The sequence below is a fragment of the Haemorhous mexicanus genome, chromosome 2 (genome assembly GCF_027477595.1).
Source record: "Haemorhous mexicanus isolate bHaeMex1 chromosome 2, bHaeMex1.pri, whole genome shotgun sequence".
In the NCBI taxonomy this organism is placed as follows: Eukaryota; Metazoa; Chordata; class Aves; order Passeriformes; family Fringillidae; genus Haemorhous; species Haemorhous mexicanus.
The window spans coordinates 70,008,414-70,025,161 of NC_082342.1; the positions used below are offsets into that span (position 1 = coordinate 70,008,414).

The following is a 16,748-nucleotide window of genomic DNA, read 5'->3' on the forward strand; positions in this document are numbered from 1 at the left end:
AAAAAATTACTAAATTATTTATTGAGGGCACCAACATGCATACATATATGCTTGGCTGATGATTCTATTTTGTATATTAAATTTTTATTTCATGTTATTAATATAAATGTGAGGGATTACAATGATTCTTGCAGTTTTCTGGTAGTGGAACAGACTAACAGCAAAGAAGAATGGAGACAAAAAGTATTGACATGAGAAATATTTCTTTTCTTTGGGAAACACCCTTTTTCACTACTGCAGACCTCCTCATAAAAAATAACCATAGAATTAAATAAGACACAATTAAAAAACAATACGATACAGCCTGTGTAAAGGACAATAATAATTAATATCTCATTATTAATTTGTATCTTTATGTGCAATGAAACGGTTAAGATCTCCCAACCTGACAAATTGTATTATTCTTGGTGTGTACTTACATATAATGCTGAGATTGAGTCTAGGTATGTTTATGCATACACAGTAATCTATACACTCAGTGTACGAGTTTATTTACCATACACAATCAATAAACAATGTTTGAATAAATTAATAAATATGGATATATGCATGCATTCTCAGCAGTATTAATATACCCATCAGCAATATATGATTGCTTCCTTTTTCATGTAGAGCACAATTTCAACCTCCTGACTTTGAAAATGTCTACTATTTTCATGAGAGCGTGTCTTGATAGGGACTTCAGGATAAGTCAAGATGTATTCAATCTATGCTCAGTTTCTATTTAGCATTATGGATTATAGCAAAGTGCATATTTCTGAATGTTTTTCTACATACATCCTACTCTTTAATGAACAACAGAACCTGAAAAATAACAGGAACAGCACCACCTCCTTCTTACTTCAGTAGAAAGGGGATAAGCCTATTAGTTTTGACATATTTTAACACAGTTTTCATTGGATGACAAAAGCACAGAAGTTGGTAGAATTCCAATTTAATTTCTCTAGATCTATTAAAAACCTGATTGTAAAAGCTGTACAACATAGTTTATAATGAAAAATACTCCATTATTGCCATGATTTTCTTTCCCTAGTTACTTCAGGAAGACAGTTAAAGCTCAATATAAATTCTAACTCATTAGCTCAATACTGTCTCAATCCCAGTATAAATTGTTCAGAAGTAGGTAATGAAAATTCAGTCCGAAGGCTCCAGCAATCAAACAAAGCAATTTTATGAAACAATGAAAAGAATCAATTATATTAGATACTTTTATTATTTTACAAGAAATTTTCATAACCTTTATGCAGTGAACATACTAGAGATGGTAAATGCATGATTCGAATCTCATGACCTCTGACAAGTGAACATGCTTTCTTATATTTTGACAACTAAGACACTCTCAAAAAGCCTTAACTCATATTTAAATAAATAGTAAAGCAGCTAAATCTTATCTGGCAAAATATGTTTTTTCCTTTTAATTTCATATTCTCTAATTTTCTGCTTTTTACCACTGTGATGTATGTATTTCACTCTCTAACATCCAAGCCTACCCCATCCTCCTGTTTTGCTTATCCCTTCTGAAGAGTTTATAGCAATCCATTGCAGCACTCTAGTTGTAGAAGTCTTCCCACCATGCCTCCATGCTGGCAACTCTGCCACAGTTTTCCTGCTGCACAATGGCTTCCAGCTCTTCCTTTTTGGTGGCCCTGCTGTGAGTGTTGCTCTAGATGCATTTCAGCTGGCCTATGGATCCCACCAGCTTTTTGAGGGAGACAAGTAATTCCTACATGACTATTCTTAGGTTCTTCTGCAATTCCTAACACATCAATAAACCACTTTGCAGTCTTAGCCACCACATGGTTCTCCATCCTCTACGTCCAGTGAGACGGCAAAGTACCTTGCTAAAACACTGTCTTCACACACTGCTTTGCCTTGTCCAGACATCTCTAATGAGCTTGATTTTATCCCTTTCCCCCCTTAAATCTAGGTTAAATCTCTTTCAATGAGCCCTACTAATTCCTGTTTCCCCTTTGAGCCAGGTGTAGCATCTCATATATATATGAAGAATACAAATAATACATAAATATATATTAGTAATTATATGAATATTTGTTAGCATTTTAAGGAAGATGTTTGCATTTATACAGCTGCTGAATTGCCAGTAATGAGATATTTCATTATTTTTATCAGCAAGATCTTCTACATCGCAGTTAATTTCATGTTACATGCTGATGTTCGATATGGAGATGGAGTCAATTCTTCTGTGACCCTTCCTAACCTGGTCACAGAATTTTGCAAGGTCAGTTATAGTTTGCCAATTATGGCTCTGCTTATGCAGCTCAGAAATTAGAGCTTTTCTAAATCAGTACTTTTTCTGCCTCAAAATTACAGTGTCTGCTGTTTTAGAGTGATATTGAACCCAATAATAATTTGAAAGAGAGAAGACAAGTTTCAGAAAGCCAAAGTATCAAGGCTAGCATTTAGGGACAGTGTCCTTAATACTTGTAGTCTGGGATCAACCATTACAATCTGCTTATATGGAAAATGATTTATAGACTCTATAGAATGCAATCCATAACATTACAAACCCCTTTCAAACTTCCGACTGTCGAGCTCCTGAACACTTAAAGTGAACAGACAGAGATACAAAAAGTCTTGGCCATTCACTGCATTTTTCTTATGCTAGTTAAACAGACCACTTATCCTCTTAGAGGAAACTGTTATTTTTATTAATGTCAAAGCAAAACTAGTGTTATTCTTTAGACACTATTCACTGTCTGCACAACAAAGTGCAAGCTACCAGTTCTGTCACTTTTTACATTCGGTTTTGATTTAATGCATACAGTGGTTTCAAAGAGTATTAGAAATCTGTTGCCTTCTTCCTCTTCACTTGTTGCCCTGCTGGAGGCTTATGTTTTTCCAGTTTCCATCAGTGGTTGTCAAGTCTTTGTAATAGGATTAAAAGCTTGGACACCTGATATCCCTGGGTGCTGCAGTTCACCCTCATAAAAGCTGTTTGCTTTAAATTGAGAGAAAATCAGTTTTTAGTGGCATAATTAATTAAATTATGCAAAGTGTTCCAGATTCAGCATAACACTTTCTGAAGCAGCAATTGGAAGCTCTACATTGCATTCAAACAGCATTTCAATTGACGCTGCACTAGGCTGACCATAGAGTACCATTTTCAAGGCTTTCAAGCACAAGGGATCCAATTTTGAAATGCAAATGCTTAATGTTGAGTGCTCAAACCCCATACATATGTACTTGAATAAGCAATTTGGTAGCCAACTACATATTTCATATGTGATAGTGCTAATACAGGCACTCAAAAAATTGAAATGAAGTTCCAAATGTAAGTACATGTCCTTAAAAACTAGGCTCAGATGATCTCACATTTTCTCATGATGGACAACTCGATGGAACAAGAATGACAATACTTTTTCACAATTTAAAAGGCATAGTACAGAATCCATTGCTTTGCTCATCACCAATATTTCAGCACATATTTTCCATAATGTGAGTTACCTTTTCCCATAATCAGCAGTTACACAACAAACCATTATTTGTACACTGAAGTGGGTCCGTAAATGCCTGATGCCTGGATTATTTGTATTCATTAGTAGCACAATTAGGTAGCTAAGGATGGTAATAATAAATTGAAACAATTCTGGACTAGAAGGTAATGCAGCCAAGAAAAAGAAAATGAAGCAGAAAACTAGTGTACGATGTCAGCCTCACAAACAAACGCTGATCTAAATGTACCAGGTTCATTTTTATAATCATTCCTCTTATTTGCAGACTCCTTTTCCTTTTTTCATTCTGACCCCATTAGGATTCAGTTTGCTTAAAATTCTGTTTCCACAATGTGAGCTGAACAGTTTAGTTCCTGTGATAGTCAACAGGGATCCAGCCAAAAGGTTCTGGAGAGCTGCTGAGCTCACTCTGTGGGAGACAGGCCTATCTTTGGTCAGCTGAATCTGCATCTGGTGCTTCCAAAGACTACAGTGACCCTTCTCCCAGACTCAGGCACACAACTCCTGAGATGGCCAAAAGAATTTGAACCATGTCTTACAGGGCTGATGAGTACCACACAGCACCTGCAGGAGGCTCCAAGGCTATCTGGAGGTGTAGATCCGGCAGGATGCTCGAGGGTGTCTCAGGCAGCAGCATATATCTATATCTAGGCAACCAAGAAAACTTTTTTCTGATTATAGGTGGTTTTTAGAAATTAAAATTAGGCTATCTGCCAGACCCTTGGGTCTTCCCCTTCCTTTCATGTGGAAAACTTGATATTTTACGGTATCATATAGAACAATTCAAGCATTTCTTTAGGCAAGTGAACCCCAGCACTGGCTCAGGAATAGTTTCAGGTATCATTATATAAACAAGCAGTATCACATAGCAAAACCACAAAAGAGTCTGACTTCCCACTAACAACTCAAACCAGCTTTTTTTTTTTTGGTGTGCTACTGATCTCCTTTTAGTCTCATAATCTTTCTGTTATCTTCTGTGTTTGCTGAAACAATTTGTATCTCAGCAACAATTACCAAACAAAGCATCAGTATCAGCTGTGTTGGCTCATTTTTCTGAAGTGGACTACTCACGATCTGGGCTATTTATGTCCACTGGAAAATATGCATAATCAGTGTGCTAAAAATTGGTAATCTTAGCCTCCTGACAGTGAAGAAACCATTTCGCAAACTGCCCAAATCAAATGCTGTTGCTTTAGTCTTTGAATTGTTATAAATTTGTGATTTGTTTTCTAGATAATTCAGTTTCCAAAAATCAGATGTACAATTTATTTGCAATATATGAGTGCTGTGAGACTGTATAAAAGACACATGCCTACAGATAAAGGCATTTTTATGAGGTCTCTATGTTACTGTTACACCATTAAAGGGAAAAAAAACCTTTGCCATTTGTAAACATTATCTGTCTAATATTTTTGATACTTGGATTGCTACCTCCTCTGGGACCACAAAGTGATCAGGAGGGAAGGTACTACAACATGGAAAAACAAGTTTCCCAAGTCTTCTCTGTAACCCTTTGTATTTGGCTTTACATTAGGATTTTTCTTTTCTTTTTTACCCTCTCACAAAGTTTTGCATTGTTTTGGGAGTTTTTGGATACAAAATCATGTTTATGCTCTTAAATGGGCCATGAGCAATGTGGGCTCTTAATTAAAAGTGTTCATAATTTTCTCTAAAATAGTAGGCTGATGGGTCTGGTGTTTGTAGTTCTGCTATTATCATGACAGATTATATACAGGTGCAGTAGCAAATTAAAGAAAAAAACACCCACACATGAAAAAACCCTATCCTTTGATAAACATTTTCCTACGGAAATATATAAAGGAAAAGCCAAAAGAACCTTTGGAATTACATACTGTTCATTCTTTGCTGACAAAAGTAGTAATCTGAAAAACAGTTAGTAGCCTCAATCATGTAGATTGCTTCATTCACTGCTCTAATTTTATTGCATGCTGGTTTTGTGGCAATGGCAAAGAAATTAAAACTGCAAAAGCCAAATTTGTACCCACTTTTCTTTTTCCATATTTATGTTCTGATAATAAAAACTGTGGTAGAAACTGTTAATTCCAGGAAATAAGATTGAATTCTAAATGCTGAATACCAGAGTATAGGTTTAATCATTAATCAGGAAATACTGAATTTATATAAGTTAGTAAGTGAAAGAAGTTTTTTACAGTTACAATGAATCTCATAGAATAAAGATATTTTATACTAATCCTTCATTATTTCAACAAAAAAGATTAGCACAGGAAAAGCTTTTTAAAATTAAATTTAATGAATAATGAAACTGTCCAAGACAACTGAAAGCTCAGCAACTCAGTTACAGGCCGCATGACATTTATCTAAAAATAGATTTTCCATTTGTCTCCTCTTACTAATACCTAACTTGAGCTAATTTCATAGATAAAACCCAGTTTATTTTTATGGTTATATGATCTTAAAAGATAACAGTGTGATTTTTAGATATGCAAAAATAAACGTGTGACATCATCAAGGAAAAAAAATCAGATGTGTTGTATTCACTGTGCTCAGGAAAATAAAAACTGGACCCCATTTTCCTCTCAGGTACACCTGGTTAAATAAGTTAACTTCAGACCAGAAAGCTGGAAGTACAGCTAGTCCCTTAAGGCAGAGTTTTTAAAACATAAAGACTAATGAGCCATCAGAATCAACCAAAACCCACCAAAAACTACATTTTCCTTCTTTCTCAATGCAATGAGAATCACAAAGCATTTTGCAAATACCTGAATTACAGTGGTATGTGCTTTTGTACAAAAATTGCCTGTTCAATAGATAATTAATATATCACAATATGTAGTCATTGCATGTAATTGTGGATATGAATATTTTCTGTATGCTTAAGGAACAGATAAGAGTAAATATGCCTGGATGAGTAGTCTATAGGAACATGTTTAGAACATCTTCTGAAAAATATGGGTTTAAGTTTTTTTAGCGTAAGATCCTTTTACTTCGGTTTATGAAGAAAGAAGCTATCCTCATTCGATTTGTTGGTCTGTATAATCAGTATAACAGAATAATGGGCTTCCTTTTTAGGACAGTGGAAACCACAACAGACAGATCCAGAAACTTGTCCAAGGTGAAAGACACAAGTTTAAGCTTCTGAGTGATTCATGCCTACGAGGAAGTGACTAAGCTTTCCTGAAAATATGGATTTTGATGGGATTTTGTAATCAATAACTACACTGGTCTGATACAGGCAGTTCCTCAGTGGGTGAGGACCCTGATTTTTGATCCTTATTACCTTTAGTCTGAGTTTTACAGCCTCTAATTCTACATTAGCAGTGCTCAGAAACAAGAAAAGTAAACCAAAGCAATATACCACGTATGTATTCAGTAATTTCTTGTCCCCCTTTTCTTTGTCTTTAAAAAAAAATTCTCAAAAAGTTTAGAAAAATAATAACCTAGTTGCTGCCCCTTTAACTCAAGAAGAAAACTCCTGCAGATTTTCAGGACATCTAAGTACAGCTGGCAGTTCTGTATAAACTATAAACTAAAGAAAAACAAATACTAGAAAATCCTCAGTAAATACACTGAAGTGCAAAAATTAATTGCATAGACAAAATGCAAAAAGTGAGAATGCCAAGCTTCCTAATGTCTTCTAGCAGATAGACATAATTGTTAGCTAGTCCACATTTTGTCCCACCTGTTTCAGCTGTGTATTTTATCTCTTATTTTTTCATATTTTTCAATAAAAAAAATAGAAGCAAGTTATACTGGTCTTGAAAGCAAAAAATTAAAATTGAAATTAAAAGTGAGAAGGCCTCTGCAAAATCATGTTCAATCTATTCCAAAGAAGATGCACCAGGGATGCAAATGCAAAGCAGGGAGGCTGACATATTACAGCGAATCAAGTTTATTGATGACTTTTTAAAAAAATTGCTGAACTGAAGAGGAATATTTTGATTTCCAGCACAAATGCTGCACAAACTCGTAACAGTACACTGGCTCGAAAAGGTTGCGCACAGAATGCCTTCTTGAATGCCCTTTTTCAGATTTTTTCTCACTGAATTTTTTTAGTCATTTTCTTAGGAAGAAAGGCTAAATTATCAAAAATCAGTCCTTATTAATCAACAGATTAATATCCAGTCTTAAGCAAAGTTGATCGCAAGGTCTCATAGCAATTACATCCCTACGCTCTCTGGGAAAACAAACGCAAGTTGGCTGCACGAAACCCCACCAGCTGCAGCAAGTCTCAGGCACTCTCCAGAGCATGGGCTGTGCTTCCCATTCAGGGAAAAGGAGACTTATGTTTGCCCAGATATTGGCTTGATGAGCAGCATGGGGCTGGACACAGAGGTTTCAGAATCGATGCTGGGTCTCTTCCACACTAGATAACTGCTGTGGAAAAGCCCAAAGGTTGCACAGGCTCTGGGGGTCACAGAGCCATTTCCCCCTCCTTTGGGAAGCAGGGGCTAACTTAAAGCTTTGTAAGGAATTCTCTTACTTTTGAGTTGCCTGCACAGCTTTGATTTAGCTCTCTCATGACCATTCTCATCTAGTCCCTAATTTTTAGGTCTTATATATTCCTTATGTAAATATGCAGCATGTAATAGGCCCAGGTCTCAAAGAAATCCACTGATAATGATGATTATTATTTTTACTAGTATTAGTATTAGTATCATTGAAAAATACCTTTTTCTAGCTTGTAGGTGCACAACTTTACTATTTCAATGTTATTTGATTACACGTGTATGTATCTGTGTGCACATCTCTATGTCTCACACACACACAAACGAAATGTGTAAATACATAAATGGTACAACAAATTGTGAATTAGAGTTTTACGAAAAATATCTGCTTTTCACATTCTTGGATTTGTAAATGGAGCATATTCATCCACCAGCTCAAAATCTAGTATGATCAGCCTAGCAAACAAAATCATAATGTGCTTCCTTTGATCAAGAATAACTTGTATGTTATCTTGTGTTTGGAGTGGAGTGAGAATCATTATTACATCTCAGCTGCTACTCAGCACTTCATGCTGCTGCAGGAACTTCGTTGTACACTTAAGCCTTTAGGTTTTTTTCCTATAGTTTTATGTCCCAAGACAGATGACCATTTCATTACTTAAAGGAGGAAATCTTACCTAAGAGTTTATGGATGCTGAGTCTTGTTTCAGGACTGCTGAAACTGCTTCTGCACTTGATTTATCGTTTTCTCAGGATGGCAATGAAAAAGTTACAACTAGTATGACTAGTAATAACAGTAGTAGTAATAATATGTGACAATTAGAGCAGGTAGACACTCCTGGCCCCAAAGGGCTTATAGTATGAAAATACTGAAAGAAATAAATACATATACACAGACAACAGGCTAGAAGGAATTTCCCTCAGTGAGAAAGACCTACACATAATTGCATATTTGTTTTAATTGCTTCTCGCAATTGGTTTTGTTTATGCAGAAAGGATAATTTTCTCAGTGAAATTTAGTCTACCACCATTCTCTATTTCTGTACTGATACCTTACTCTACTCAGAACTGCTGCTGGTTTTTCTGACTGAAGCCTTATAAAAATGATCAAAGGTAAAATCTACACACAAAGGCAGCTAAAAGTATGAAATTGGATTAAGAGGGTAGGAATGTGAAAGTGATACATCTTAAACAGCAAATTTCTCAAATATTTCCTTGGACTTTTGTGACTGGCGGGTGGAGGAAGGGTGTTACTACTTTCTAATTAATTTTATTGGCTTTGTTTCCTTTTTAAAATGAAAAGAAACCACTATCTTAAAGTTATTTAACACAAAATATTTATTTACTTCAAAAGGTCACTGTTACCTATAATCATGTCTACAGGCAAAAATTTTCACCTAATGTGCAAGAGGCAAAAGCATAGAGCCAGTGTTTGACAAAAAATTGTCTACTGTCATTAAATCATGGCATGTTATGATAATTTATTCAATATTGGCTTTACAGTTGCATCTTTTTATTTTTTTCTATAATAGTTCTAGGACAAGGAAGTTCACCTAAGCTATTATACCAAGATTTAGTACTCTGAACTTTACCAAGCCCACATGAATCTTATTCATTGTAGTCATTCCTGTATCTTATATCAAACTGATTTGTGAAAAATGCACACACATTTTAAGTGTACTTTAAACAATATCTTTGACTGTGTCTTGGACAAAATTCCTAGCAAGGAATTTACATCCAGATCTCATTTAGTAAAAATCAGAATGTTGCACTCTTTCAATGGTCAGAGAAAGACATAAACACACATTTTACTATGTTTCCTAGCTCCTTCGATCTTTCTTCATGACCAATAACTCATCTGATCAGAGATGAGGGGAGTTACATAACAGGAAAACAATAGGTAGCCAAAAAGTGCTTTTTCTTCACCCTGCCTTGACTCAATTAATGACAATGTTCTCCAGGTCAGAACTGTGGGTACAGTTTAGAGAAATGTAACCTCTGCTGCCAAGTCTCATGCTTTCTAAACACGTTTTGAGCAGTGTATAACTGATGGCTATTATGTAATAACAAGGTGGGCTAGATGCCCTCTCAGCAAGCTGTGTTCAGTCCTCTGCACGCCCAATGGATAAAGATGTTTCTGTGTGTTAAATCCCTCAGACTTAAGCCCTACAAACAAGATGATACATTAGCAATTCACATGGATCAGGTCAGTATGGAATGAAAGAATCATTGAATGATTTGGGTTGGAAGGAAGCTCAAAGATCAGGTAGTTCCACCCCCTTGCCATACTTTGGGGGGGGTTTTATCAGCTATTTGTAGATTACCACTCATCCTAAGTTTCCCAAAAAAAATACACCTTAGCTGGAGGTTTGGATTTCACTATGGGGGCCAAGAACCTGAAAATCGCTTGAAATTTTTCCTACTACTGGATCTAGAAATGTGTTTTATGCTGCTTAATTAAAACGAACAAAGAAAAAAAACAAACCTGCTAATTTTGGATTAAATACCATTTAGGCTTAGACCTTGAACTAAAATATTGGACAAGGGGCTAAAGTTTTTCAAATGCTTCAGGAAAAATTATGCAAACTTTTTTTTCAAATTCCAGTAAGTTTTTTTTAATTCTGAATTAAGATTTTTTTTTTCTTTAAAATGCAAGTGAACATTTTTTTCAGAAGTCTTTGTTTTTCCAAACAATCTCTCTAGTGTACAGTCAATAGAGATTTCCAACAAAATAAAAAAATGCATTTCTCATTTTTAAATCAACAAGACATGAATCCACAGACAAATTGCTAACAGATAACAATCATACCAGAAATTAAATCCTAGAATTCAATTTTGGGCTAGAGGCCATAAGAAGTTAGAGCTGTGTTCCTAGAAACAGAATTACAAGTAGAAGCACCTGACACTTGGCATACAAACTCTGCATGCAGAACTTATATGCCCCAAAAGATATAGAATACATAAACCCACAGTTGCATTCTAAAACAGGAAGATATCTACAAATAATTTTAAAATATGTTTCTCTTTAGAAGATTAAGACAGAAATCCTGTTTCCACTGAAGTCAGTGACACTTGATAAAGGCCAAAGTTTCATTCTGGTTGCTTTGATGTACCAGTCTGGGCACAGCTGAGTGCAAAGATACAAGTCCTAATTCAAAGTAGCGCTTAGGCATGTTAGCTCAAAGGATGTACAAATGCTAAAAACTGGCTAAAAGGTTTATCATCTTGTGGTTAGTCTTTCAAGGGATAAAATGTGTTACTTAAATATGAGATAGATGATAACTGAATATTTGTCCTGTGAAATGGTTTGCAAAAAAAGAAAATTTAAATATCGAGACTACCCTTAGTTTCCACAGGGATTTCTATGCAGTCTTCAGGATTGACACTGTGTTAAAGTATTAGTACAATTTTTCAAGCAGATTAGTCTGAACACAATGCTTTGAAAAATTTAAAAAAGAGAAGAGATAGCAAATGTCACTTCTTTAGTAGCTACAAAATGCAAACTCCAAGTGTTTTAACCTAATGAATAAATGAGTTTGTCCTTTATGTATAAAATATAGTTTGTGTTTGTTGCACAAGTTTTTTAATAATAGATGAATTTTAGGTTTGCTTCAACATATTCAATACAGTGTGATTAATTTGGTTTTTCAAAAATGCAAACTAGACATTACTGTATTACTCTGCAAAATGCACAGCTTGCAACATTATTGTCTCTGTGGGATCTTAAATTGAATTGTAAAATGTGTCTTATTTCCAGTTTGATTTATGTAAGAAATTTCAGCGGATAATGCCCTTTTTGAAGTTTCAGTGCTTTCTCCAAAGAAAAAATACATAACTAAAAATCATGACATAGCTTATTATAAATCACAGCAAAGTTTTATCCTTACTTAATGTTTCACTTAAAAATCATATACTGATGCTACATATTAGATTCAATTCAGTGAATTAACTTTTTTTTGAAGCTTTGTATTATGACAGATTATATAACGCATTTTTGACATGTTCTGTGATTTTATTGCGATATTCTAAGTAATTACCAAATCTCTTTTTCGCTAAAAAAGCTTTCCTGTGCCCTGAGAATTAATCTATGATACCATTTAACTTGGCTTTTTGAAGTAAATATCACTAGATAAAAAGCCAGCTGGTTCTGAATAATGGGATACTTGAATGAATGTATTAGTGTTTGAAAATGAGAGTACAAATCTTTTAAAAAGATTAATTTCCATAAGAAAGATAGCTCACAGATCTACAAAAGAATAAATTCAAAACATAATAAACTGGCAGAAAGAGAGGTAGATTAAAGTAAAGGCAGCAGCACCTTGTTATTGCAGCTGTTGTATAGCAGTGATTCTGTATCAATTACAACATTTGGTAAGTATGGGCAGCCTCTTCAAAGGCTTCAGTATAAAGCTTGAACCCGGAATACACAGAACACCCTATGTAATAACTTGAGTGATTAATTTTTTTTCTTAACAGGACATAACTTTTGTTCCTAACAATTGAGTCTCTGGGAAGTGTTACAAAGCCGCTTCTGACTTTAATGGGAATAGCTAACATCAGTTTTGTTTTTTTATTAAAGATTTGGATATGAATTTATCTTTATCATAGAAAGAGCTGGGCTTTATCACCACACACAAATGCTGACATCAGCATGTAAGCTGACTTTTGTTGTCCTATGGACTTTATTTTCAATATCCTGTTTCAAAATATGTTTCCTTGAATGGGTCTAGGATTCTGTGCACACAATTGCTTTGGCTAAATATTAATGAAACAAAGTTTGCTGATGCCACTAAATACTGCAGGTTTGCATAAACAAATGCTGAGCCTCAAAGAATTAAATCATACTGGGACAAACTTTGAAGTACGTGGGGGGCGTTTGTTTTTTGATGATGGGATTAATCTAGTTTCCATCAGACCCACATGAAGTTTTTCACTGGTATGGTGGAAGCCAGTTTGCTCTTAGTAACCTCTTCTGGGTAAGCTAGTGATTTTGTCCAGAAACAGTATCCTCAAATGATGCTATAAAGCACTGCATTAGTAAAGTGCAGGGAACTACACCTGCCAAATCCAAAGAACAAACAGCAAGATTTTCTTCTATGGTAACAGGCATCAAGTGCTGAAAATGCCAATATCATTTAGGCAACAGGAGTTAAATGTTCCAAAATAACATTCTTTTCTTGCAGAACTGCTGGAGAGCAGGTTTCCCAGACCTGTGTGTCTGGGCCACACCAGTGCACCTGCAGGAGAGCAGCATGTTTCTAAACAAGTCCAAAAAGCATTTGAAACACAACTGTAGAAATTTCTGTCTCAGTCAGACTCAGATGGATTTTAAAGTGATCAGAACTAGGTATTCTAGTGTCATCTTAACAGCAAAATGTAATTCCTTCCTCCAAAGCTTAAAAATATTAAAACCAAAAGAAAATATTTGAATACTGGAAGATACTTCTGTTTCTATCCTGATTTGTTCTCTGTGGAAGCTGAATTGCTGTTGCTGCTGAAACCTAGAACAATGAATAAGGGCCTGAGGGCAGACTCTCAGATATTTTTGTTAAAAATTTTAGATAAAAATTTTACAAATTATAACAGTGACTACTGATGACACAGTCTATACCTAAACTGTACTATGTATAAAAACTTGCATAATTCTTGTATATGTATTTAAAAGACAAATTTCAACATACTTTTTAAACGCATCCTAACAGAAAAGTTACAAGGAACACTGCAATTTAAATGACATTTGTAACTTAAAACTTGCAAAAATATTCTGAACTGGACCAAGATACCTAATCCTGAACTTCTGTTTTTGTTCTGGTATTTTTTCAGTTCAATTCAGCATATTTTGGTTTGTATCTTGTCTGATATGTTTATGGATTTATTAGATATATAATACACATTTTTCTATATGTGTATACTTTCTGCATCACTATAAAACATTTCTAATTTCAAATTATCATATTTCAAATATTCTTTTGCATTCCATATTTCTTAATTTTCCCATCTCACTAACAAGTGAGAAAAGAAAGCAGATCCTGAAATGGTGACATTTCACATGGAGTGACTAAAAGCAGACACTGATGCAGACTACCAATGACCCACTCATATGAATACTATTCAAAATAATAGTTGCAAAATGAGAGTGAAAGCAGAAGTTTGGTATAAGGTCAGATGATCAAAGGTAATAATTAGTTAACAATTAGAGTTAATAGTTAGTCCCTGACAGTTTAGCACAAGCAAGTGGCCAAGTTGTACGACCATGTCACCCTAGACTTCAGCTATGCCAAGAGCACTGCGTGGTCAGCAGAGCCCCATAAGGAACAAATTATTAAGCCATGATGACTCACAGATTTTCTTTCAGATGCTCATCCCCCTTGTCGGAGATAATTAGAGAAATATTCTACTGGATATGCAAACACACAGGACACTTGTGTGCACTATAAATGTCAGCTATAGCATGCTTTCTGCACTATACAGTTACATTGCAAGGCACAGAAACGCCGGCTGCCCTGACAGAGAATGGCAGACTTCAGTGAAAGAAGAACCAAGTCGAAAGACTAGAATTAGATCTGTGCAGCAGCTGCAATGACTCATCTCAAAGATCATATTTTTCCTCCATTATTTTAATTTGCTAAGTCAAATAAACTGCCAGGCTCCCTTGTACACTTTGAGAACACTGCAGGCCTCCACACAGGAATGAGCTTTCAGTGATTAAGAATAATTTGAAGCGAGTAAATTAAAGTAAAAACAAATCAGGGAAGTATTTCAAGATTAAGGCAAATGTCTATTGCAATACAACTGAAAGGACTTTAAACATTACAAATAATTCATTTTAGAATTCAGTGACATTTACTAGTCTTTGTTAAAACTGGCTGCAAAATGTTTACAGCAATTTTCTGAAAGCAACTCCAGACTCTTTTTTAATCATACTACTTTAGGAAAGCTGCTTTTAGTTAAAATACAAAAATCGTAGTTACAAGGTTTCTGCAAACATAACTGCCATTCCATTAAGGAAATGGCACAGCAAACAGTAAATAGTGGCCCCAAGGAAAATGTAACTATTGATTTTATTACTATGTTGGTTGGGTTGTATTTGCAATTGTCAACTCTAATTTTAGGCTATGCATTAAGTATCCTCATAATAGCTTAAGGAAAAGAGCAAATATTAATTAGAACATATTGATAATGTTTTTATAATTCTTAGATTTAGTGCTTACCAAGCATATGTTTCGAAAACATACAAACCTACTTCTTGCTTGTAAACGTAGCTAATGAATGAACAGGCAGAAACTATAATTACATGGATTATATGATACTTTTTTAGCATCAAGCATCTTCTAGATGCAATTACATTAAAATTAAATTTAAGTGCAAAGACATTTCTTATTGCACATGGCTATGCTATGGCAAATAAGATGGAAGGCACTGATAAAATACAAAATTATAAATACAGAGATTGATTATGACTTTCATCCCAGCAACTGTTTTTTGATAGTCAGAGTTCTATTCACCATTTAGTCTCTAAGCGTAGATGCCTGCTACACACAGAAACTGCAGAATGGGTTATATTTGCAGATACTACTAAAGGTAATTCATGTCCTCTTTTTCCTAGCCTTAATTAATTTAAAACAGTACTTACATAAAACCAAACTTATTATACATTATCATTTGTTCCTGATAATATCCACATGCCCTTAACTTGCAGAAGACTCATGAGTCACTTTGGTGTTATACTGCAAAAAGAAAGTAGCAGACAGATTAAAGTAACCAACAGAAAATAAAGGTTTAAAGCTGCTTCTTCCAAGTTGCACACTCTTCCTATATGAAATGACATATGGCAAGTATGTGGTGATGGTAATTTCAAACAATGCAAGACTGATTGGACAATTCACAGGAAAAGGATTTCCTACCCATATGTACTTTGCATTTCAGTTTACAGTGTGACTTTCACAAAAGGTACATTACAAGTGCCAGCTGATGTAGCTGACACTTCAGAAAAATAAATTTCTCATAAATTTCTGTATTTATGAATAAGAATAAGATACATTTAATATCTAAATATGTTTAGATATGTTAATGTGTTTAATATCTAAAGGTAGATATAAGAGTTGACAATACTGCATGTGTTGTGGCCCAGCTGTTTGTCAACTCTTGCAATTGTACCACCAATCCTGATATCCTTCATACTTCTTAAAAATGTCTGCTACAAATACATGATGATTTTAGCATCTCAGTTTAGATCAAAGAAAAATTCGTTTTTCTTGCAGTAGGGTGATGTAATATCCCAAATTAGGGGGACCTCCCTGAGACTGGGTGAGCATTACCATCTGAGGGACATCTCCCCAGGCATGACCACACTTCCAGCCCTGCCAAGGAATGCAGGTTTTTGGGCTGCAGCTGGACATTTACCCTGGGTTTATCTAACATTGTTGTGAAGCTTTGTTCTAAACCTTAAGAAAGCAGATGACAAGCACATGAGTGTCAAAATATTATTTTTCAGGCAAATGGCTTGCAACAGTTCTCTACCTATCCCAGAATCTATACATAGCATACAAACATGCCACTGCTGTTTGGGAGGGTTGACAGGTTGCTCCTATTCTCTTGACAGAGGAAATAAGGGCATTACTGAATTTTTTCCTGCCCTTACCCACACTACCCATGTGGAGCATGCATGATTTGCTTCATGGGATGCAGAAAGGGCATATCTTTGTGGCTCACTGTGCTCTTCTGTCATACTCAGAAAGAGCGGAGCTTACAAGGTACCACTACCACCACTCTGTTCTCCACCAAAGCAGAGACTCTTGTAGAGCTGGTTTGGGAGCAGGATAAGGAAAGGCTTTCCATATGTATCCTC

General features: G+C 35.1%; 1 protein-coding gene across 6 annotated transcripts in view; it reads right to left on the bottom strand.

The window, feature by feature from the left end:
* DACH1 (dachshund family transcription factor 1) overlaps positions 1 to 16,748 on the bottom strand; it is a 353,632-nt gene that overhangs the window by 118,782 nt on the left and 218,102 nt on the right. The window lies entirely within an intron of this gene.